The following is a 25,933-nucleotide window of genomic DNA, read 5'->3' as shown; positions in this document are numbered from 1 at the left end:
CCTGCTATGTAAACGTAGTGACAGAAATGTCAGATGACGCACACGCAAATGGAGCTGAGCGCTACCATACCAAAGAATTTACAGTCAGATCAAGGAAAGGAATTTTATAATACCACTTTTCAAGATTTAATGAGACGTTATAATATCAATCACTATAGTACGTATAGCGTTAAAAAAGCAGCAATTGCTGAACGGGTTTTACTTTAAAATCAAACATTTATCGATATTTTACGTTATTTGCGACACATAAGTGAATAAATAAATTGCAAGAGATAACCAAAAATTATAATACTACAATACATCGAACAACAGGAAGGAAACCCGCAGAGATAAACGCTTCGAATCAAGGAGACATAACAGCATATGATCATCTAAAGATTGTTGATAAAAACAGAAAAAAATTTAAAGTCGGAGATTTCATAAGAATTAGCAAAGAGAAGATGTTATTTGAAAAAGGATATACACATAATTGGTCAACGGAAATTTTTAAAATCAGTAAGATTAATCTAACCAATCCTGTAACATTTCCACTAGAAGATAAAGAATTAAAGGAGCTTTTTATATTTGGGAATTATCAAAAACTCAATATCCTGACGTTTATTTAGTTGAGAAGGTGATTCGACGTAAAGGAACTAAATTATTTGTGAAATGGTTAGGTTTACCAGATAATCAGAATAGTTGGATTGAAATGAAAGATATTAAGTAATAAATAAGAAATATATACGATATAATTTTTTAACGTCTAATTTAGTTCCATTAAAGATGGCAACGAGTGTAGAACCTGTCATAAAAAAAGTGCTGCATTTTGAAAAAACCATAAGCGATATTCGATTATTAATGAAACTGGAACTACTGAAATTACGACCGTGCCAGTTGATGGATATTTTTCATAAATTACCGGAAACATATCAACAAGATCATGATATAAAGCTGAATCTACCATGTTAACAACATTATTATAACAGTTTTGACGAGGATCAGTTTGATGGTCCTCCATCAATAAATAACAATCAATAAATAACAACAACACCAACAACAACACCAATAACAACAACACCAACAACACCACCAACAACAACGTTGTTAGTTTAAGTATGTAGTGTGTTTTATGTATAATAAAAAATAATATTCTTTGTGATTATTTTTGTTATCATATTTCCTGTGTAACGTTTTTTTTTTCCTTAAAAACGTTAAATTTTTATCAGTTATATTTTGAATTTTTTGAATTTTTATGTAAGGAACCACAATATCCGGTTGCAAAGTTTATGGAATATAAAATCATATCGCATCAACGATTAATTCATTTCTACTTCTACTGTACGTCTATAAAAGTAATCCACCAATCACGTTCAAGTGTTCTCCATGCGATAGCAAGTTTACTCGCAAAGATGCTTTAACACGTCATGTAAAAAAACATAGTAAGTAAATACATTTTACGTTATAGAAATTGTTTTAATTAAGTGCATTTTTTAAGGTGATAAATTTTCTAAACTGACTTGTCCCGGATGTGAAACGTCATTTACGAGATTTGATAACTATAAGCGTCATATTGCAAATTCATCATTGTGTTCAATGGATTCGGATGATATGACTCCTAAAAAAGCCCGCCTGACAACTAGAACACCTTTACAGGGTAATTTTGTAAATATTGTTTATATTATTATAACTTGTTTTTGTTTTTAGAAGTTACTATTAACGCTCCATCATGTTCATTTCATCAATTTTGTGAAACATGCAATAGTCACTACATAGGATCCAGATTAAACCATTTACGTTCTTTAAAGCATAAAAGTGTCATCTCCGCCAAAATTAATGATGATAATGATTTCGTTGAAGAATATCAAGTTGCCTTCAAATCAAGAATTACCTCATACCGATTGAAAAATTCACAACTAGATGACTTGGAAGTGTGCAATTTTTTTGAAAGAAATCAAGATAAACTTATCACTTTAATAAGTAGAAAACTGAGAGAATTTAACCAACTTAAAATTAATTTGGAACTTTTTGCTACATATATTTTACCTCCTAAAGACATTATCGAAATCAAATCATTCAACACTAAAAATATCATCATTTCAATATCGACAAATATTAAGCTGGAACTGGAAGAAATATGTGGCGTCATAAAAAACAAAATGAGTGAATTCTTGGAAAAAGATAGTGGTAAGTAATATCAATTTTTTTTATAAACATATTATTGTATTAAATTTTGTAGGTTGGATTTTAATGGAAATTTTGTTTTTGGAACTTAATATTAACAAATTCAATCCACTACGTGCATCTACATATATACCATTACCGAAGGACATAGCGAAGCGGAAAGCGGTTATCAATATTCAAAATGATGATAATGAATGCTTCAAATGGTCTGTTTGGCACACCTTCATTCAACTGAAGTAGATGTTAATCGACATCGAGTTGATGCTTATCGTGAGTTTAAAGAGGAATTAGATTTTACAGATATTTCATTTCCGGTTAAATTAACTGATATTTTTAAATTTGAAGCACTTAATAATATTAGTGTAAATGTCTATGGAACAGAGCAGCGTTTTGATCATGAAAAAGGTAAATGAGTATCAGATATTATAGGTCCCTTTTATTTAACTTCTAAGGAACGAAACATTCATGTAAATTTATTACTTATCGTAGACGATGAAAGAATGATCAAACATTACTGTCTGATTACCAACATTTCTCGATTAATAAGTTCACAACTTTCCAAACATAATCAGGCTAAATTTATATGTAACGGATGTCTATTACTTTTTTCGAGTGAACAAAAATTAGTTAAACATCGTAAATATGCTTGTAATGAAGTTGTCACTACATTACCAACTTCTGATCTGATTATAAATAAATTTGGTAAAGAAGTGCCTGGTAATGAATTAACATTTCAAAATTTTGATAAATCTCTTAAAGTTCCTTTTGTATTTTATTTCGATTTTGAATTTATTTTGCAATGATAATTCAGCCGATAATATCCGTACAATTGTTAGACAGTTACATGAACCATATAGTTTTGGTTATTACATAAAATGTGCATATGATGGTAATTTATCAATTTATCGGACTTATCGAGGAAAAGATGCTCCTGAAATTTTTGTGAAATGGTTGCAAGATAATGTAAATAGACTTTATCACGATCACCTCAAACATATCGTACCACTTGAAATGACTCCGTTAGATGAATTGTTTTTTCAAATATCTACCCATTGTCATTTATGTAAAGAACCTTTCGAAACAGATTACGGAAGTCCAAATTGTGATAGAGTTCCTAATCATTGTAACAGGTAAATTTTTAGGACCTGCACATTCTATTTGTAATTTAAATTATAAGATTAAATATATCCCTGTTTTTTGTCATAATTTAATTAATTATAATAGTCATTTATTTATTAAAGCTTTAGCCACAGAAAAGACCATCATAAATTGCATTGCTCAAACTAAATAAAAATATATTACATTTAAAAAAAAATTTAATTGATAAGGTCATGAACACGACTACAAATACAGTTGACAATATTTTTATCACGCTTAGATTCGTAGATTCGTTCCGTTTCCTTTCTTTTTCATTAGATAAATTATCTAAGACTTTAACTTCTGATGAATGTCTAACCATTTGGAAACACTTTCCGGACGATAACCAATTTAATTTGATAAGGCAAAAAGGTGTTTTTCCATATTCATATTTGGATTGTTTTAATAAGTTAGATGATACCAGTTTACCATTGATTCAGTAATTTTATGATAATCTTAATAAAACTGATATCAGTGAACATGATTATGAGCGAGCACAGGAAGTCTGGAATCTATTTGATTGTAAAACGTTACGTGATTATTCCGACATTTATTTAAAATCTGATGTTTTGCTACTAACAGACATTTTTGAAAATTTCAGAAATGTTTGTCTTAAAATTTATGAATAAGATCCTGGCCATTACTTAACAGCACCTTCATTAGGCTGGGATGCTATGTTAAAAATGACTGGAATTAAATTCGAATTATTAACTGATATAGACATAGTACATTTCTTTCCAAAATCTATTAGAGGAAGACTGTAAATGTTCAAAACGTAAAGCAGTAGCAAATAATAAGTTTTTATCAAATCATGATCCTTCTAAACCAACTTCTTTTATAATGTACCTTGACGCAACCAACTTGTATGGAGCAGCAATGTCTGAATATTTATCTTATAACGGTTTTCGATGGGAAGATCCTAATGAATTCAATGAAAACCTAATTCTCAATTTGACAGATAGCGCTGATGTAGGTTATATATTCGAGGTTGATTTAGAATATCCTTCTGAATTACATAATCTTTACAACGATTTACCATTTTGTCTTGAAAAAATTATTCCTCTCTCTTGTAAAACTAAGATACTTTGCGCAATCTTGAACAATAAGTACACTGTGTCTTACACTATCGAAATTTAAGACAAGCTTTACAAGGTGGTTTAAAATTTATGAATATTTACCGTATTTTAAGTTTTAATCAATCACCATGGTTGAAAACATATATTGATTTAAATACAGAAATGCGTAACAAATCAAAAAACGCCTTAGAAAAGATGTATTTAAATTAATGAATAATTCAGTTTTTGGTAAAACCATGAAATCAATTGATAAAAGAGTAAACGTGAAATTAGTAACATCATGGAGTAATATAGGTAGAAAACCAGGTGCTGAAAGTTGAATTGCACGACCAAATTTTAAAAATTCATCTATCTTTACACCACATTTTGTAGCTATTAAATTAGTTTTCTATAATAAAGTTATTAAAGTTCTATAAAGTTTTTCTATAATAAACCTCTGTATGTAGGTTTTACTATTCTAGATATCAGTAAAACTATTATGTATGATTTTTATTATAATTTCATAAAACTTAAATACGGTGACAATGCAACGCTTTTGTATACCGATACTGATAGTTTTGTAATTGAAATTTTTTGTGAAAATATTTATGATGATATTAAATCTAATATAATATTAATACTTCAAATTATAAAGCAGAAAATATTCAGGGAATACCTGTATCGTCTTCTGTCACAGGGAAGATGAAAGATGAATATAAAGGGCGTGTAATATCAGAATTTTTAGGAACAGGTGCTAAAGCATATTGTGTGAATGTTGAAGGTGAATTATCTATAAAAGCTAAAGGTATTAAACACAATGGTCCGAATTCTTATCTCATCATTAAGGATGTGATTAGCTAAATACGCTATTAAACTAAACATAAAACGATATAGATTTATGTAACTCTAATGCTGTAGAAAGAGATGCAAACGTTGCCATGGAAGTTAGAGACGTTATTAAATTTAATAATGGGATAAGAATTCGGGCCAGTGTAATTAGAAGTGAATTACATAAAATTGACTACCAAAACGCAGTTACTGTTCCAAACACTGAAATTATTATTAGAAATGAATATCTTTCATTCGAAGCTTCATAATATTTACACAGAATTAAAGAAAAAATTGCTTTATCTTTCAAAGATGATAAACGTTACATCTTAAACAATTCTGAAGGTAGAACGTTATCTTGGGGTCATAAAAATATTCCTCCTCAAACTCGGGAATAATATTTAATTTGTATTTTAGTTATTGTATTATAATGTTTATGTATTATAATATGTATGTACTTATATTTAGACGTAATAAACAATTGAAATAATTTATTGTTTTTATTATTATCCATTAACCAAATAGCTTATTTGAATTTGTTTCAGGTTTCCAAAATAGACAGCACTATCCACTCTACCTACCTGAGGTTTGACTCCCATGAAAGGAACAACAACTTTTTTTGCATTATATTTTAAACAAATAATATAAATTTGGTGCTTAACAGACAAGTTAGGCAAACAACATTACAAACACGCATTATTTGACTTTTCAAACAAAACCACAAATTAAAATGTGTCATATAACCGCTACACCACGGTTAGACAACCAACATTAAAGCCAATATTGATTTTTAAATAAATTAAATTTTGAGGCCATTTTTTTAAACAAACATGGCCGACAAATTTCAAATATTAATTTTGAAATAATTTAAATTTGGCGCCAATTTACCATTAAACAAAAATGACCGCCGACTTTCAAACTTTAAAGATGGCGACGATAATTATTATTATTATACTACAGAAATATATTTGCATCATTACAAATGGCGTTAGTCGGCCGTAGGCCGGCTGACGGGCTGGTCGCAGTTCAGCGAGCTGTGATTACGCGGTTGCGCCTGCGTCTGACTCTACCACTTACATTTTATACATGCGCAGTAGGGAGAGGTGGAGGTGGTTATAGAACCCACTATCCTTATCTACTCATTATCATGATTATTATGTTAATCAAGCTGGTTCGGGTGTAGGCGTAATTTACCGAGGTGTTAGTTATCAAAGAGGTCATGGTATTGGTAGTTTTTTAAGAGGCCTTTTTCGAACAGTTATGCCATTGTTGAAGAGTGGTATTAACACAATTGGAAAAGAAACGTTACGTAGTGGATCAAATATTCTGGGTGATGTTATTAATGAAGTACCCATTGAAGAAGCATTCAAATCACGTGTAAATAAATGCGTTGAAAATTTAAAACGTAAAGCCGAAACTAAAATAGACAATTTGGTTGGATCTGGTGCTATAAAAAAAAAGCGTTTGCAAAATAAAAATCATACGTTCTTTAAAAGTCGTTCTGTGAAGAAGTCTAAAACAGTTAATCATAAAGATATTTTTGCTTAGAAATGTCTTTTTTACATACATCCTCATAATTGTGAGTGCGCTAAAAGTGAACTTGATTTATTTGCCTTACCAGCAACACAAACAAGTATTGAAAGTGGCCAATGGGTGCATTACAAAACTGTATCAAGCATATCTGAAAATAGATAGCCCTCTAGAGTTTGTTGTGCCTGCAGGGGAAGATTACTTAGATCTTTCTCAAACTCCGTTATCTCTTACGATAAAAATAGCTAAAGAAGATAGTTGTGTTGATACTGATAAAATAGCACCCGTCTACATTCTACATATATTCTACATTCAATGTTCAATCAAAAACTTATTTCTCTTCCAAATAATACCTACGCATACAAGTGTTATTTGGAAACACTTTTAAATTATGATAGTGGTGCCAAAAATTCACATCTAACATGTGGATTGTGGTATTCTGATACAGCTGGTAAAATGAATACAATAGGCGATGAAAATTCTGGATTTGCTGCAAGATACAAACTTACATCAGCTAGCCAAGAAATTGACCTTATTGGTCATTTAAATTGCGATATATTTAATCAAGAAAAGTTTTTAATTAATGGCGTAGAGCTAAGATTAAAACTTGTACGTTCTCGTGATAGTTTTGCTCTTATGGCTGATAATATAATTGGGAAAATACAAATTATGGTTGCAACTTTAATGATTAGAAGAAATAAAATAAATCCAACAGTTTTGTTAGCTCATGCAAAAGCTTTAGATATTTCAACAGCAAAGTATCCGATAACACGCACAGAATTAAAAGTGTTAACAATACCACAAGGTGTTCAAGGAAAGTCTTTGGATAATGTATATTTGGGTCAATTACCAAAAAGATGTGCAATAAGCTTTGTAACAAATAGAGCATTTAATGGTGATTATAGCATGAATCCATTTGATTTTCAACATTTGACTTATTTGTCGTTGTATGTGGATGGTAATCAAATTCCAAGTAAAGCTTCACAACCAGTTTTTACTGGTTCGCTAAGCGACATGTAGCGGGATGGGGTGCGGGGAAGAAACTTCAATGATCAGATTATTTTGTTTTGATAACGGAAATCAAAATGCAAATTAAAGTTTGACAAAATTTAATAAGTAAATACAGTTACAGGTACAATTATTATTATTACCTATTATATGTAGGGTTGCCATACGTCCCGTAGATGATAATCACTTTATGTTTTGGATAAAAAATTTTAATGGTATTTATATAAACTCGCGGACGTAGAGCTCTATCTATGGTTATGGACTTTTCAATTTCAGGATGTAATGAGTTGTGGCATTTAACAAGTAATTTAGAATATATTATATACTTTTCGTTTTTGTGAACCGCCCATTCAGGTGGCAAAAGCATAATTATTTTGTTGGTCAAAATGCCTTCAAAAAGGGATAAAATATTCATATTTTTGGTGATTAAATTATTAAGTAATTTGGAATTTGTACCACGAATATTTCTGAAATTGATTGAAATTGAAGAAAGACTTATAATTTAAATTTCTTTTTAGATGGCACTTACGAATTACTATCTGTTATCACTTGAATGTTAGACAATGCAGGAGGATTGGAAAATCTGAAATTCGCAAAAGAAATGTTGCTGAAATTGCATGGATTGTATGTGGCACTTACTGATTATTCTCTGTTGTGTTTTTAACATGTTCACCATAGTGTTCATCACAATCACGGACGACTGGTGTATAACTTTGAAACTCTAATTCAACTCTTTAAGGAGATATATAAGGTTTTAAAATGTAATAAAGATTTATTGAAAATATATAAGCTTCTAAGTAAATGTATTGATTAAATGATGAGCTTAATTACAGTATTTTTTTAAGAATGATCAATAATTTTATTTGGAATTCTAATACTTTTGACTTACGAATAAATTTTTTGTTTATTAAGCATAATCCTCCGTGCTTGTCGTATTAAATAATTTTCATCAAAGTGTTGATGACAAATATATCCTACTGTGGGGATTTCTCGTTTTAAAATATATTCCCACTTTTTTAAGTCTTCATTGCTCTACAAAGGACATAACATTTCAAAATAATAAACACCTTCTAATTTATACTCTTGGGATAGGGAAGAATGTTGAGTTTTTACTTTCTCCTTTTGAAGATAAACATATGCAGCATGTTTTAGGCATTTTGCAAACCTTTAATAAACTTTACTCTGCTGCAACTTCTGACTATGACTTCTACACAACTTCACTTACAAATGATAGCAGACAACTCTATACATAATTATATTTTAATAGCAATTACTATAAATATGAAATCTGTTTTAATAACTTACTTCAAAAGGCCAGAGTTGTTTTATTTTTATATTTATTCGTAGTAATTTCGTATAAAATAAGAAATCATAGTAATTAATAAAGTTATTAATATTTTTATTCAAAACTACAGGAAGGAATTAATTACAATTGGGTGTAAGTCTCTTACATATGTAAGTATGTGAACCTGTCTTTGGGAGCCACTTCTTGCGAAAATTTTACATACACAAGTGTATTAAAATTACACTGAAAACAAAAATCATCACAAAATATCAGTTTGATGTGCCCGTCACTCAATTAAAGACCGATAATAGTATCACTGTCTTCCCTTTTTCAGTAAATTGAATCTTATCTGCCAAAATGCTACTGTCACTGAAATCAAATTTGAAGGATTTTTGAAATTCAAAATTGTGATCGGTAATAAGGATACCTTTACATCAAATTCCAAAAACCCTATCTAATGGCCAATGTATGAAATGGTTCCCGACCTCGTCAGTTCGTTCCAGTTTAAAACAAATGAAGGGAGTTGGAGCACCATACCTTCTAACACCACCGTCCCATATATACGGGACTGTCACCGTATTTGAAGATTCCCTCCCGTATTCTGTTAGGTCCCGTTTTTGTCCCGTATTTCAGTGTGCTAGCAAGAAAAAGTATTTTTAAATGAAACACAAACACAATTTTGTGTGCAGGTAATAGACTAACAGAGGAAATATTAATAAATAAAAATGCATCATGAAAACAAGACTTAAAATTGCTTTAAAGGACTAGGCACTCAAATTGTTTAATTTTTATATCAATCGATGCGTCTCAAAAATCTGATCAAATCATATCATTGCGCCAAACATTAACTTGATTATGAACGCCAGAAATCGCGATCGAATTTAAATTATTCCTATTGTTGGAGACCAGACCTGACCTGATCTAATCTCCGTCAGCTTAAATCTCTATTTCCATAAAAGTGTCTGTTCCCTATACCTGCCCCTCAATCCAGTAATTGTAATAATACCGCAGTGTTGTAAATCTCTAAGATATACAAGCGGTTAGTACTCACTGAAAAGCCGCCCCAATGCTTTTCTTATGGGACAAATCTTCACTTTGATTGCAATTTCCGGCGTTCCTAATTAAGCTACACTTAGAATAGTGGATACGATAGAATCTTTAGACATATAACTTCATATTGCGAATTATACGAACAATAACTCAATCAGCTAACGTACCTAATTTTTTCATCAAGGTTCTCCTACCCTCGACAGAAGTGGTACGAACGTCGTCGCATATAGACGTACCTACTCCGGGCAGAGCGATAAGTTTCTCCTCAAATTGTTCACTTTTTATTTATTCATTAAACTATTAAAAGTACCTATGTGTCTTATTGGATAAGCACCCGCCACCACAGACATCAGAAGTGGGATAAGAACAAGTGAACAAGTGGAGAAGCTTAGTGATGTACCCGGATTGTACGAAAAAATCAAGAAGTCGTCCGTTGCCGCAATTCGCGCTTTTCACAAACTTTTGTACGATGGAGTAGATAGTGGCCGACGGAATAGGCAGCACGTGCGTGATTTTGCGGGTTTTGTATTCGCCGATGACGCCGCGTTAGATCAAAAGGTAGAATGGGCAACCACAAATTTAACGTTGGGAGATTTGACGTCCGTGTGCGCTATTTTGAATATCGACTACGAGGGCTCAGCTAGAGAGGTGGCGGACCGCATATGCACGAAACTGAGAGATCTAAACTCGTTGACATCGATTGAAGACACGGAAGAAGAGGAAGAAGAAGAAGCTGACGGAGAGGACACGAATGATGACACACCGCGAAGGACACCATCACTAGAGAATGAAAGATGGGCCATACAACAAACACCAAAATTCGTAATGAATTTTAAGGATATCGAAGATTCGATTCGTCCTTCAGTGGGGAAGAATCATATCAAGTGGAAAACTGGGTACAGGACTTCGAAGAGATGGCAGAAGTTATGCAATTTTCAGAATTGCAAAAATTGGTATATGCGAAAAAGTGCCTAATTGGGTTGGCAAAACAGTGTATTCAGTGTGAACGAGGACTGAACAGCTGGTCCAAGCTAAAAGAAATCCTTCAAGACGAATTTGGCAAGAAGATTAACAGTGCAGACATTCATAGACTTTTATCTGAAAAGAAAAAACAAAGAAACGAGTCGGTATTAGAGTACTATTTTAACATGAAGAGATTGCAGCCAGAAGCCAAATTGAAGAAGATGCCGTAATTCAATATATTGTCGACGGAATTCCAGACGAAATGTGTAATAAAACGTTTTTATATGAAGCAAGGAACTTTAGGCAGCTGAAGACTAAATTAGAAACGTACGAGAAAATCAAGAGTCGACCATCTTCATCATCGACGGACAACCAGCGTATTAATAAGAATGCAGTAATAAACGCGAATGTAACAAACAAATCAAAGAGTGCGGCAAATGTGACCGCTAGTAACATTGTGAGGTGTTACAATTGTGGTGACAAAGGTCATATTTCAGCAAAGTGTAGCAAACCGAAGAGAGAAGTTGGTTCGTGTTTAGGCTGCAGATCGAAAAGTCATCAAAAAAAGGACTGCCCAGTTAAACAGGATACGACGAGTCACCTGGTGGAACAACAAATTATACCGGCTTTTATAGTAGAGGTGCGTTCAAACAATTTTGTTGGTGAGCTAACGGCAATAATTGATTCAGGTAGTCCAATTTCACTGTTGACTTCTCATTCGCTAAAAACAAATGTAAAAATTTTACCTGATAATTCTAATATAACATATAGTGGTCTGAACGGTACTAAATTGAATATATTAGGGCAAATTGACGAAAGAGTTTTAGTTAATGATTGTGAGACTGAAATTGAATTCAAAGTAGTACCTGCCGACACTATGAAATTTGATTGCTTACTAGGTCGAGATTTCTTAACGAATGATAAATTAATTATAAGTTTAGGTAAGGTTGTAACTGTGAAAAACAAACGAAGTGAAGTGGACATCAGAGTTCAAGATGAATCTCTTGAATTATTGCACATTGATATTGGTTGTAACAATAAATCAGAAATAAATTTAAATATTAACGAACAATTGAGCTGTGATGTCCATCAGCAGGTAAAAGATATTGTAAATGAATTTTATGTACAACCAGATAGACCCGATGAACCTTATACGCAATTAGAGTTGAAGTTACATGTAAAGCCCAATCATGCGCCATTTTATTCGAAAGCCAGACGATTATCTTACGCGGAAAAAGAAGCGGTAAAACAAATTACAAACGTATTATTGTCCAAAAAGGTTATCAAACCAAGTAGTTCACAATATAGTAGTCCCATTGTTTTAGTGCGAAAAAAAGACGGAAATTATCGTATGGCCGTTGATTACCGCGAGTTAAATAAGTTGACAACGCGAGATATTTATCCCATTCCGCACATAGAGGAGCAAATTGATAATTTAAAGGGTAAGGCTTATTTTACGCGTTTGGACTTAAAAGATGCCTTTCATAATATTAAATTAGATCCCGAATCAACGAAATATACGTCATTTGTTACTTTCATGGATCAATATGAATATACCAAAATGCCGTTTGGTCTAGCGAATGGTAGTTCATTTTTTATGCGTTTTATAAATACCGCGTTCAGAGATTTATTACGTCAACAGAAAGTTCAAATTTACTTAGACGATATATTAATTCCCACCAAAACCATGTACGAAAATATTGCTATTTTAAAAGAAGTTTTAAAAGTACTCGTAAAAAACAAATTAGAGCTAAGATTTGACAAATGCGAATTTTTATTGGATAAAGTAAAATATCTTTGGTACAATATAGACAAGAACGGTATAAGTCCAAGTGACGACAATGTAAAAGCAATAAAGGAATTTCCGACCCCCAAAAATTTTAGAGAGCTCCATAGCTTTATTGGTTTATTGTCCTATTTTAGAAAGTTTATTAGGGATTTTGCGACCGTGTCAAAGCCGTTGTCGGAACTATTAAAGGCAAAAGAATTTATATGGACGGACCGTGAGAACGATTGCTTTGAATCATTAAAGCAAAAATTAATATCGTCACCCGTGTTAGCCATATACTCGCATAAATTAGAAACGGAACTACATTGCGATGCTAGTTCACATGGTTTTGGTGCAGTTTTGATGCAAAAACAATTGGAAGACGGAAAATTTCATCCGGTCTTTTTTTTAGCAAAAGAACAACACCTACGGAAGCGTCTTACCATAGTTTCGAATTAGAAGCGTTAGCGATTATTTATTCATTAGAAAGATTCCGGATTTACCTGCAAGGTATAAAATTTAAAATTGTCACGGATTGTAACAGCTTAAAACAGACATTAGAAAGAAAAGAAGTGAATCCGAGTGAATCCGATGGTCATTGATTTTACGAAATTACGATTATACACTTGAGCACCGTACTTCTGATCAAATGAGACATGCTGACGCGTTAAGTCGTGAATTTAGTATTTCTTTAATTTCAGAAAATACATTCGAGCGCAATTTAGAGTTACTACAAAATTTAGACTCAAAAATCGTGGAAATCAGGAAAGGTTTAGAAAAACAACAAAACAAATTGTATGAAATGAATAACGGGTTAGTGTATCGGAAAATGGGCGAAAAAAATTTATTTTATGTACTGACATCAATGGAAGAAAATATAATTAGAACCTGCCACGAAAAAGTCGGACATCAGGGCATAAACAAAACGATTGACTATATCACACGTATTTATTGGTTTCCGGAAATGAGAAACAAAGTCCAAAATCACATCTTGAACTGTTTTAAATGCATCACATATTCCACTGTCGCAAATCGAGTCGAAGGTAAATTACATTGTATTGATAAAGGTAACGTACCATTTTATACACTTCACATTGACCATTACGGGCCATTAGAAAAATCGGGCAATCGTCATAAATACATTTTTGAGATCGTAGATGGTTTTACCAAATTTGTCAAATTTTACGCGACTGTCTCAACAAATACCGATGAAGTTATCAAACATTTAAAAAATTATTTTGCTTATTATAGTAAACCCAAGCGAATTATTTCAGATAATGACACAGCGTACACGTCAAATAAATTTCGCGTATTTATGCAAGAAAATGGTATACAACACATCTTAACTGCAACGAGAACGCCGCAGGCAAACGGTCAAATTGAGCGGGTTAATAGACCATTAACTGCTATTTTATCAAAATTTGTCTCAAATCATACGTCCACGTGGGACAAAAAATTAGTTGACGTCGAGTATGCTATAAACAATTCAGTAAATCGGGTAACCGGCGAAACACCTGCGAGATTATTGTTCGGTATTGAACAAGTACGAAATGATGATGATTTGCGTGAGCTAATAAAAGAAATTCAAGAACAAGATCGAAATTTGGAAGAAATGCGTACAAAAGCGGTGGTAGGAATCAATGCGGTCAATAAATATAATCAACAATATTATGACAATAAACATAAAGAACCGTTTAAATATAAAGAAGGCGATTATGTTATGTTAAAAAATGTAGATACGACAGCGGGTGTAAACAAAAAGTTGCTACCAAAATTTAGAGGCCCCTATGTAATTTCAAAAGTTTTAGATCGAGACCGATACGTCGTGAAAGATCCCGAAGGGTTTCAACTAACGCAGTTGCCATATGAAGGCATTGCATCACCAGCGAACATGAAATTATGGCGCCCAAATAATGTTGATGATAACAGATTATGTTAATTTATTTTACGGTTCACTAAAGCAAATTTTATTTAAGTTGAGTGCATCAATTAGGTAGAATTTATTGTATAAATTGTGTATGAATGTTTAAAATAATAGGTGAATCCTAATTTAGTGAAATATGTATGAGATTTGTTTCCATAAGTTATTTGCAATATTAGGTGAAAATTAGTGTTGTGATTAGATGAGATTTGTTCTCATATTATTTGATTGTTTGAGATTTGTTCTCATGTTGGTAGGGATTTGTTCCTAATGAATAGTTTGAGATTTGTTCTCAATGGTAGAGATTTGTTCTCAAATTGAAGTTGTTTATTTGAAATTTTATTTCACAGTTAGTAAATGATTTGTTCTCATGTTTAAAAAATTTCGAGATTTGTTCTCACGTGTGACTAATTATTGTATTTTGAGATTTGTTCTCAGTTTGTTAGAATTTGTTCTAGGATTTAATTAGATGTCTATGTTAGGTTACTTTTAGGATTTGTTCCAAAAATATTAAGATTTGTTCTTATGTATTAATTAGTTTAGTAATTATTTAGAGCTTGAGGGCAAGCTGGAAATGTCAGGATGGACGAGCTGTAGTGTATTTAAAAAACTACCTGCTCTGTTTGGGTCCTTGAGAGACCAGACCTTTCCCTCAGGTTCTCCAACCCTCGACAGAAGTGGTACGAACGTCGTCGCATATAGACGTACCTACTCCGGGCAGAGCGATAAGTTTCTCCTCAAATTGTTCACTTTCTATTTATTCATTAAACTATTAAAAGTACCTATGTGTCTTATTGGATAAGCACCCGCCACCACAATTATTAAGTATTATAATGTAAACTTAAACTCTTGACTTTATAAATAAATATATACATACAATTTTAATAATAATTAATCTAATATCGTATTCATGAAACCATAAGGGAGTGTATCAAATGTGTCATCTGTTAATCGTCTCCGTTTAGTATAGTGGATACAGTGGCGTAGCAATATCAGTGCGGCCCTGGGTTCCAAAGTCATTCGCGGGCCTCCATAGATATATAATTTAATTTAAAACTTACCTTTTTTATTTTTACTTAAATAAAAATGCTATTTAATTTTATTAATTTACTAGTTTTATCGTATTTATAACAAGTAAAATAACAAAAATACACAAATAAAGAAAAACATGTAAACATAATACTCTTAAAAAAAGATTTTTTTCTTGTTTTGGCGTTAGCAAATGTATTTATAATTTCCGTGAGATCCAGATCTTTAGCTATTGTATTTTCAATTGAAATTAAGGACAGGTCAGATAATCGTTCTTGATTCATTGCATTTCTTAAATAGGTGTTAATTAATTTTAATTTGGAAAAACTGCGTTCAGCCGTTGCTACAGTTACTGGTATTGAAAGAAACAAACAACAAGCATTTAATAATTCCGAGAAACTACTACATGATGAATTATTTTTTATTAAAATAAATTTGACTAAATCATTTATTGAATGTATGTCGCTTATTTTATTTTCAAAGCAGTGTCGGAACGAAAGTAACTCTTGACAAATTGAGTTACTAATATCATCTTTATATGTTTGATACAATCTTTGGCCCATTTCAACTAGCATTTCCTCCGAACTTCTGAGCAAAACATCAGAATTTAAAATTTGAAATGTTTCCTTAAGATTATTTAAACTTTTTAAGCGAATTTTTAATTGTGCGATTATAATGTCTAATATTTTAAAATATAGATTTATTTTAAATATATCTTCCTCGTTCAAGACAACGTGATGATTGTTTCATTCATCAAAAAATAGTTTTGGCCTAATATTTCTTTTTTTTTTTCAAAATCTGTAGATGTACCCCACGACTGAGCCAGTTGAATCGCTTTTATTTAAACCAAATCAAATTCGTCACGTAGTTTTTTTATGTCATCAAAGGCTTTATTGAACAACGAAGCATTGTCACTAATATTTTGTTGTTCGCTTTGAAGGACTTTTGACACGACATTAGTAATATTAAAAATTTCTACTTCCAAAGAAATAAGCAAAACGGTTTCAAATTTTTCTAAATTCGTTTTTATAATTTTAGCCTCATCAATTTCAGCTTTCGATTTAGAAGTTAAAATTATATATGATAAAGTTTTTAAAATATCTGTATATCGGAACTTTAGAGCAAGCAGAGAATTATATCTTGATGCCCATCTTGTGGGATTAAGTCTTTTAAGTTTTATTTTCTTTTTGGTCGTACTCTGTTCATTCGATAACGTTTAATGCTGTGGGCAAAAAATACGTATACTTTTTCTACAAAAATAAAAAAATTGGCAATTTCGTCCACTCCTTTTACAGAATCATTAATAATTAAATTTAAATTATGTGCTGCATAATGTACAAAAGGAGCATGTGGACATTGACTTAAAATTTTTGTTTAAACACCGTTGTAGATCCCACTCATGTTTGCTGCCCCGTCATACCCTTGTCCACGTAATTTTTCTAAAGGTAAGTCCAAATCTGTAAGAGTTTTAATAATTGTGTCTGCAATATTTTGTGCAGATTGGTTTTCAATAGGTATAAAACCTAAGAAGGATTCATTTATTCTGATATCAGTGGGCAAACAGAATCTCGATATACCTGCAAATAATACTCATTTGATCTGTTTTGGCTAAATCTTGTGTTGTGTCTACAATGATGGAGTAATAAGGGGCTGCTTTTATTTTGTTAACGATACATTTTTTTATTTCATTTCCTAACAAATTTATTATTTCATTTTGAGTTGTGGGACCCAAATACGTCACTGAATATTTTGAATTATTTTCTAATAAATTATTTAGGACTGGATCATACTTCGTCAATAATTTTATAATTATAATTATAATTTTCGAATCTAAATGCTCATCGTGCCCTCGAAATGGTAAATTGGAAGAGGTCAAAGTAAGTGTAACGTCAATAACACGATGTAATACTTGACGCCAAAATGAAATTTCTTTCCGAAACACTGCTTCCGATTCACTATCAATTGTTTTATTTCTACGCCATTTATCATAAATAATGCATGATTTGTTATGGTCAGCTGAAGTCTCGTGTCTTGTTATTGCTCTTTGTAAATGATCCATTCATTAAATCCTGCAGCTAAGGAGTTTTTCGTGGTCCTGCCAAATACCCAATAAGGTTGACAGCAGCATTTATTTAAAATAAATGAGTAGCACAACCAGTAGCGTTCCGTTTTAATGCCAGCTTTCGAAATTTTTGAATAATAAGATTCTGAAAAACCTCTTCTGCTTTATCTTTAGGTTAAGGGCCGAGTGGTCGACATGGACCATTGTCTATGATAAATCTTTTGTCGCTATCTTTCAAGATCGACGAAAAAATTCCTTTATCCGTTGGATTTTGATGCCCAAAACTTATAGCTAAAATATTAATTTACAAAATTTAATTTTTAATTAATTTATCATCATTTACTTTGCTCAGATTCAGTTTCCAAAATTAAAGTTTGGGAAGACTGCTCCAAACTCTCATCGTAATCCTCTTCAGTTATTTCTATAATGAGTAAATCAAAGTAAAAAACAATGGAAGCTATTAGAATGTGATATGCATTTAAGTATTTAAATAGCAAAAAAATTTTAGAAAAAACATTATCGTAAATTACTTTACCGAATTCTCGACTTTTGTTAGGTCCAGGTTGGGGCTCTGACTGCGGCTCCGGCTCCCGCTCTGTCGATTCCGATTTATCATCTAAACTTTGTTCATTCTGCTTTGCAAAAAAACTGTCAATCTTTGGTAATTTTTAGATTTTTTCCGCGGTTTCCAAAGTCTTCTTGCGCTTAGCAGCACCAGACTTGTGTTTATAACCAGGCCCCTGAAAGTGTATACAAATTATGTGTTCACTGGGAGGGGTGGGGCAAAGGGGGGAAACAGCTAAAATAGTTCGTGTGCTCCAGCTTAGAGGTCGCGTCAGTTGCAAAGAAATCTGTAAATTTAAAGGAATCTGTCACACATTTTGCTCAAAGTAAAGAAGGTTCATTTAAAAATAATCGACGTGCGCACACTTCTCTTTTTAATTCTTTGATTTATCAACAGCCGATTATTTTGCTGTCGTTGCGGTTTTTGGCGACATTTTGTTTTAATGTGTTAAAACGATTTAACGTGATTTTTTGGATGTTTTTGTGATCAAACATCTCTACTTTTATATGGATCTTTTATTTGAATCTAGTGCATAGTGTGAATGACAGTGTTTTAATGAAGGATGAATCAACTTAAGGCAAATTAAGGTAAACGTTATTGAAAGGTGTCTATACAACAATTAATTGCGATTTCTAGATATTAATATAATCATATTACACCAAGAAGCATCACACAAACTTCTCTAATAAGGGAATTTCTTGATGTTTAGGAGATGAAGACCGTCCTTGGTGATGATAACGGTTCTTGGGATGTAATTGAAAATCCCATGAAGACGAGTTAAATATAATGTGCAGTAATTAATAGGTATATCATAATAATAAATAAATTTATTGTAGTTGCGAAGCTAGTATTTTGTGAAAGCAGGGAGTTTAGGACTTGCTATGGTTCAAGGTTTTCAAATTCGCCATGTCCCTCTATGTCTTAATCTTTTATGTTGTTTTACATAATGTTATAACGCCAATGCCTGTTAAAAAAACAAGGTTTGTCCTTTTTGTGATTGCTTAATTTAGAAACTAAGCGAAAAAACGTATTCTACAAGTATCATACAAGTTAATCAATATTAAAGCCTACTATTATTATAAATTTAAATGATTACATGGTAGTTTTAATCAGTTAACTTCCAGTTATAGTTATGTATATCAGATATGTGGCTTTTTATTTAAAATAATTTTAGCACACTTGTAATTCTCTTGTGTTTGAGTAATTTACTAATAACTATGATGCAATCGAAATTACTTTTAAAAAATTTCAAAACTTATCAAGAACTTTGACATCAAATTGTTAAAGTACGTGTTAGGGCCGCTTTTACAAACGTCCGTAAACCTTATAACCGCGAATAAATTTCGAAAAATAGTTGTTTAAATTTAGCCTTAAGGGACTTAAAAATTGGACTATTGTCAAAGGTTACAAGCAAAATTTTGATATTTTTTTGCTTTTCTGAACAGTCTGTAGACAAGTAATCAAACCAACAAAACTGATGTATTTATACAGACTGATCCCGAAATACTGTGTCTGTTAGCAATCTGAATTTAAATTTTAAAGGATACCAATAGTGTACACTTTCAGGTAGCAGTTCAATAATTTAATCTGATGCCAACATACTCAGTTTCTCTGGATCATTGTGTATATTTAGACAATGTACATAGAATAAGAGAGAGGAAGAAGCGAATCTCTCTGTCTACCCCTCCTTTTTTCGCGAAAGCGCCACCTAACCCTGAGAGAACGAACTAATTCGATAATAGCGGGAAATTCAAACAGGACATTTTATTTATTTTCCAAATTTAAAGAATTATAAATGTTAAATGTTTCTGTACTCATGCACTGTTACGAGACATTTTAATAAAAAAGCATCTGTAACAGTTGCAATAGCACAAAAACATTTAACATCGCTTAATAAAATGAAACAAAGTCTTTCCAATAAAAATTTATTAAAAAAATAATAACGTGCTGGAATGTACAGGCAAAATTAATTTAACACGAATTGTTCTTCATAAACATACTCAAATGTAATAATATATGTAAATACATTGTCTAAATATACACAATGATCCAGAGAAACTGAGTATGTTGGCATCAGATTAAATTATTGAATTGCTACCTGAAAGTGTACATTATTGGTATCCTTTAAAATTTAAATTCAGATTGCAAACAGACACAGTATTTCGGGATCAGTCTGTATAAATACATCAGTTTTGTTGGTTTGATTACTTGTCTACAGACTGTTCAGAAAAGCAAAAAAATATCAAAATTTTGCTTGTAACCTTTGACAATAGTCCAATTTTTAAGTCCCTTAAGGCTAAATTTAAACAACTATTTTTCGAAATTTATTCGCGGTTATAAAGTTTACGGACGTTTGTAAAAGCGGCCCTAACACGTACTTTAACAGTTTGATGTGAAAGTTCTTGATAAGTTTTGAAATTTTTTAAAAGTAATCTCGATTGCATCATAGTTATTAGTAAATTACTCAAACACAAGAGAATTACAAGTGTGCTAAAATTATTTTAAATAAAAAGCCACATATCTGATATACATAACTATAACTGGAAGTTAACTGATTAAAACTACCATGTAATCATTTAAATTTATAATAATAGTAGGCTTTAATATTGATTAACTTATATGATACTTGTAGAATACGTTTTTTTGCTTAGTTTCTAAATTAAGCAATCACAAAAAGGACAAACCTTGTTTTTTTAACAGGCATAGGCGTTATAACATTGTGTAAAACAACATAAAAGATTAAGACATAGAGGGACATGGCGAATTTGAAAACCTTGAACCATAGCAAGTCCTAAACTCCCTGCTTTCACAAAATACTAGCTTCGCAACTACAATAAATTTATATATAATTATGATATACCTATTAATTACTGCACATTATATTTAACTCGTCTTCATGGGATTTTCAATTACATCCCAAGAACCGTTATCATCTCCAAGGACGGTCTTCATCTCCTAAACATCAAGAAATTCCCTTATTAGAGAAGTTTGTGTGATCCTTCTTGGTGTAATATGATTATATTAATATCTAGAAATCGCAATTAATTGTTGTATAGACACCTTTCAATAACGTTTACCTTAATTTGCCTTAAGTTGATTCATCCTTCATTAAAACACTGTCATTCACACTATACACTAGATTCAAATAAAAGATCCATATAAAAGTAGAGATGTTTGATCACAAAAACATCCAAAAAATCACGTTAAATCGTTTTCTGAAGTCTTTAAAACACATTAAAACAAAATGTCGCCAAAAACCGCAACGACAGCAAAATAATCGGCTGTTGATAAATCAAAGAATTAAAAAGAGAAGTGTGCGCACGTCGGTTATTTTTAAGTAAACCTTTACTTTTAGCAAAACGTGTGACAGATTCCTTTAAAGTTACAGATTTCTTTGCAACTGACGCGACCTCTAAGCTGGAGCACACGAACTATTTTAGCCGTTTCCCCCCTTTGCCTCACCCCTCCCAGTGAACACATAATTTGTATACACTTTCAGGGGCCTGGATGTGAGGCAGAATTTTTCGAGCCTCAGTTTAAGAGTTTTGCGCATGCGCAGTAAGGTCTGTTAAAGCGAAAGAGAAGAAACATGCAGCAATGTTTCTTCTTTTATTTGAGGCTGAGATTTCGGAGCCTCTCGGCACTCTCGGCGTCTCGGCGAACATCGTCGTCGGGAATCAGACTCAAGGAATGCTTAAGGATAAAATTTCCTATTTGCTTATCTCTGTCTGGATGTTAAATCGGCACCAGATCACGTCCACTGCAGCAGTCAGTCTTGTATTGTCAGATAGCATTGGTGTAGATGAGTAGGTGTTTAGGAATCAGGAAAAGGTAAGATCAAGATGAATCCTCAATATGATTCTGTAGTACTGTTGCTAAATATACCATTTTCTCGAGGTACAGAGATTGAAAAACGTCAAATTTTTGAGTTAGGAAGACCAACTCCACGGTTGTGTATGGTCAAATTAGCTGGTTCACATTCGCGATCTTTTCAAAATTCGGGCAATGGTTTCAAGGAATTGAAAAATTTTTCACGCGGGGTAAAGTTACACGAAGCATCCAAGGAACATATAAAAAACTGCATTGGTTTAAAAAGAATTGAAAAAAACACACTTAGCGTCGCAGAAGCATTACAAGAACACTCTAATTTCAACAAAATTCTATTCAATGAAAATGTTAGAAAAAACAGACTCTTAATAGCATATTTAATAGATGTAACATTGCTTCTTGGGAAGCAGGAACTGGCTTTTCGTGGGCACAGTGAAACTGAGTCGTCAGTTAATCAAGGTAATTTTCGGGAAATTTTCCAAGTCTTGATTAAACGTAATACGGAGCTAACTGAACATGTTTCTAAATTTTCCAATATTTTTACCGGTCAGTCGAAAACAATTCAAAATGAATTAATTTCTTGTATAAGTGATCATTTAAGGGAACATATATTTAATGAAATTACAAGCACAAATTTTTTTGCTGTAATTGCGGACGATACAACCGATGTTACAGAAAAATCGCAGTGCTCTCTTACAATTAGATTTGTTAATAATGCCACAATTCAAGAACGTTTTTTTGAATTTTTTGATATGAGCGCTGATCGTTCTGCGGAATCTCTTTATCTTGTTTTGATGAATGCTTTAAACAGATTCGATATTAAAAATAAACTTGTGGCTCAAAGTTATGACGGTGCTGCCGTTATGGCTGGAGAACTTAATGGTCTGCAAGCCAAAGTTAAGTCGGTTTGTCCACTAGCTCTGTTCACTCATTGTTGTGCCCATCGATTAAATTTAGTTTTGCAACAAGGTACAAATTGTATTTCTAAGTGTAGAATTTTTTTGCTACCCTTTTAGGTATTCCGTCATTTTTTCATCAATCGCCGAAAAGAACCTTTGTTTCAAATAACATAATTGGTAAAAGTGTACCGAGGGCTGGCGAAACTCGCTGGTGTACATGTTCAAAGATCATTTCCTTAGTATCCGCAGAATGGAACAATTTCATTTGCGTTTTTGAAGAAATTATGAACAATTCAACATCAGGAGCGGAATCCATACGAATGGCAAAAGGATTTTTGAAAAATTTTTCTGACTTTGAATTTGCACTATTAACATTTATTTTTCGTGATATATTTGCAATCACCGATGTGTTATTTCAAATTTTACAAAAAAAAGTTTTAAACATTTCTTACTGTCAAGATCGCATTAAAGATACGGAAGACCGCATAAATACACTCAGAACAGAAGAAGTTTTTAAAAAAATATTTAATATAGCAAAAAATTTTACTGGTTTACCTTCTAATAAACGTAACAGTTCTTCCAACGAAATTGAATTATTCAATGAATATAAAGTTTTATTTTATGAAATTTTAGATTCTATTAAAATGCAGTTGAATACGAGGTTCCAAGATTTACAAAAACTTTCTTTTTTTTCTTTAGTAGACTCATCACAATTTTCAGAATTTGACAAAAAATTTCCTTCTGCATTTCTAATAAAATTAAATTCTATTTACCCAAATATTTTCGATCTAAGCCGTTTAGAAAATGAGTTAGCGGTCATTTACCGGGATTCTCAATTTTCTGAAGCAGAGCCCATAAAAATTTTGGAACTCCTTAACTCTGATTATAAAGACATCTTTTCCGAAGTGCGAAAACTTTTAATGATAATTTTGACAATTCCCGCAACTAGCGTTTCAGTAGAAAGAAGTTTCTCCTGTTTAAAACGTATTAAAACATACCTGCGTAACCTCCATAGGACAAGATCGACTTAACGATTTGGCATTTTTGTCAATAGAAAAAGAATTACTTAATGATATGTCAAAAAATCCCAACTTTTATGAGGAAATCATTGATAAATTTGTCAATCTAAAAGAGCGTAGAATTGATTTAATTTATAAGAAATAAATCTTTAATTATATAGTTAGGATTTTGTTTTGTTTTTTGTTCGTTTTTGTTTTTGATTTTATAAGAATTTTTATTTTATTTTAATAGCAAAGAAAAAAGTGCTTTGAGCGGTTTACGGGTAAAGTAGGGCTGTCATGGCGATGACTCCCTTAAAAAGTCAACGTGTTGGGCAGATTACCTCATGGGTGACATGGAAATATCTGCAATTAATTTGTTGCTTCTGGTTTCTCTTGGCCTCACCTGACTCGAGAGTCACGAGCCGCCACTGTTCTTGACGTATAAATAGAGCATCATCTTTATCTGATAAACGTGCCAGCTGGTCATGAAAGCATCTTTCACACCCGTGCCACCAACAACCGTAAAGTTCATAAACGGTATTGGTTTCACGGCAAAAACCATCAACTAACAAGTCCTCACTCTCGAGAGTTACCTGCATGTATTATCTTAAGCTGATTGGTGTAATCCTCCCAAAGAAGCCATTGAATGGCCTTTGTTGACTGTTTATCTGCCAATCTATAACCACCCGCTGGTATAATACCAATTGTATTGGCACTTAGAAAATTACGCCTGTAAACTAAATTACAAGCCGATGCAATTGTTACACATTCTCATAACGGATCGACTTTATTCGTTTCTAAAAAGTACCCCCGGAATTTTACACAACTCTTTCGCAGAATGGTGACGTCTGAAATGCAGTATTTTTTAATTTCATGTTTCATGTGAAAAATGTAATTTGACGATCGCTGTTCATTGTACCAGTTAAAGAATTTTTCGTGTTGAACCGGTTTCAATAGGGCCCACGTAATTGGCGTTTTGATTAATATTAAAAAAATGGTGGAAAGTGACCTTTAGTCATGCCCTCAATATTATAAGCTTTAGGAAATTGGGCCAACGGTAACTGAATAAAATTCAAACTATCAATAAAACGTACTGAATCACCACAGGTAATCGTCATTAATTTAACACCCGTACGAATCACGTTTGGTCTCCATCTTTCCAGATTTTTAAACATCGCTCTAATGATGAAGCAACCGTCAAACCCTTTTAAATTGTGCGCTATTGCTGTCACTTTAAAGCTTTTAGACATTCATTCTATATGTTCTAATAAACTTTTAACCGGTTCTTTATTATCAAAAACAAATTTACGAACACCACATCTGTTACAATCTGTGTTAATATCGTCATTTGAAATGCAGCTCTTGTTGAGCTACACACAAGTTTGGTACATGTTGATATAAGCCGTTTTGAATTACTGTGTCTTGAGTGGTCTCTAAATCATAAAAAATTAAAAGGAAATCGGCCGTTTGTTGTTTGCTTTCCGGTTTATTAGGACACATGCTATGTTAGGGCTGAGATGCTATGTTAAAAATGACTAAAATTAAATTCGAATTATTAACTGATATAGACATAGTACATTTCTTTCCAAAATCTATTAGAGGAGGACTTTGTCAATGTTCAAAACGTAAAGCAGTAGCAAATAATAAGTTTTTATCAAATCATGATCCTTCTAAACCAACTTCTTTTATAATGAATCTTGATGCAACCAACTTGTATGGAGCAGCAATGTCTGAATATTTACCTTATAGCGGTTTTCGATGGGAAGATCCTAATGAATTCAATGAAAACCTAATTCTCAATTTGACAGATAGCGCTAATGTAGGTTATATATTCGAGGTTGATT

The 25,933-nt window shown here is 32.2% G+C and overlaps 2 long non-coding RNA genes across 2 annotated transcripts; one reads left to right on the top strand and one right to left on the bottom strand.

Annotated features, from left to right (window-relative positions):
* The first annotated feature begins 1,298 nt into the window (after positions 1-1,298).
* LOC103313559 (uncharacterized) lies at positions 1,299-5,661 on the top strand. Its single transcript, XR_511531.3, has 4 exons — positions 1,299-1,418; positions 1,475-1,633; positions 1,684-2,163; positions 2,216-5,661. It is a non-coding gene; the product is annotated as an uncharacterized LOC103313559 (long non-coding RNA).
* Positions 5,662-9,662: 4,001 nt separating this feature from the next.
* On the bottom strand, positions 9,663-18,881 carry LOC103313565 (uncharacterized). Its single transcript, XR_511539.3, has 3 exons — positions 18,332-18,881; positions 18,140-18,217; positions 9,663-18,087 (listed from the first exon to the last, which is right to left on the bottom strand). It is a non-coding gene; the product is annotated as an uncharacterized LOC103313565 (long non-coding RNA).
* Between the last annotated feature and the right edge of the window lie 7,052 nt (positions 18,882-25,933).

This window comes from Tribolium castaneum, chromosome 3 (assembly GCF_031307605.1).
Source record: "Tribolium castaneum strain GA2 chromosome 3, icTriCast1.1, whole genome shotgun sequence".
NCBI lineage: Eukaryota > Metazoa > Arthropoda > Insecta > Coleoptera > Tenebrionidae > Tribolium > Tribolium castaneum.
This window is presented reverse-complemented; position numbering and strand designations above follow the sequence as displayed.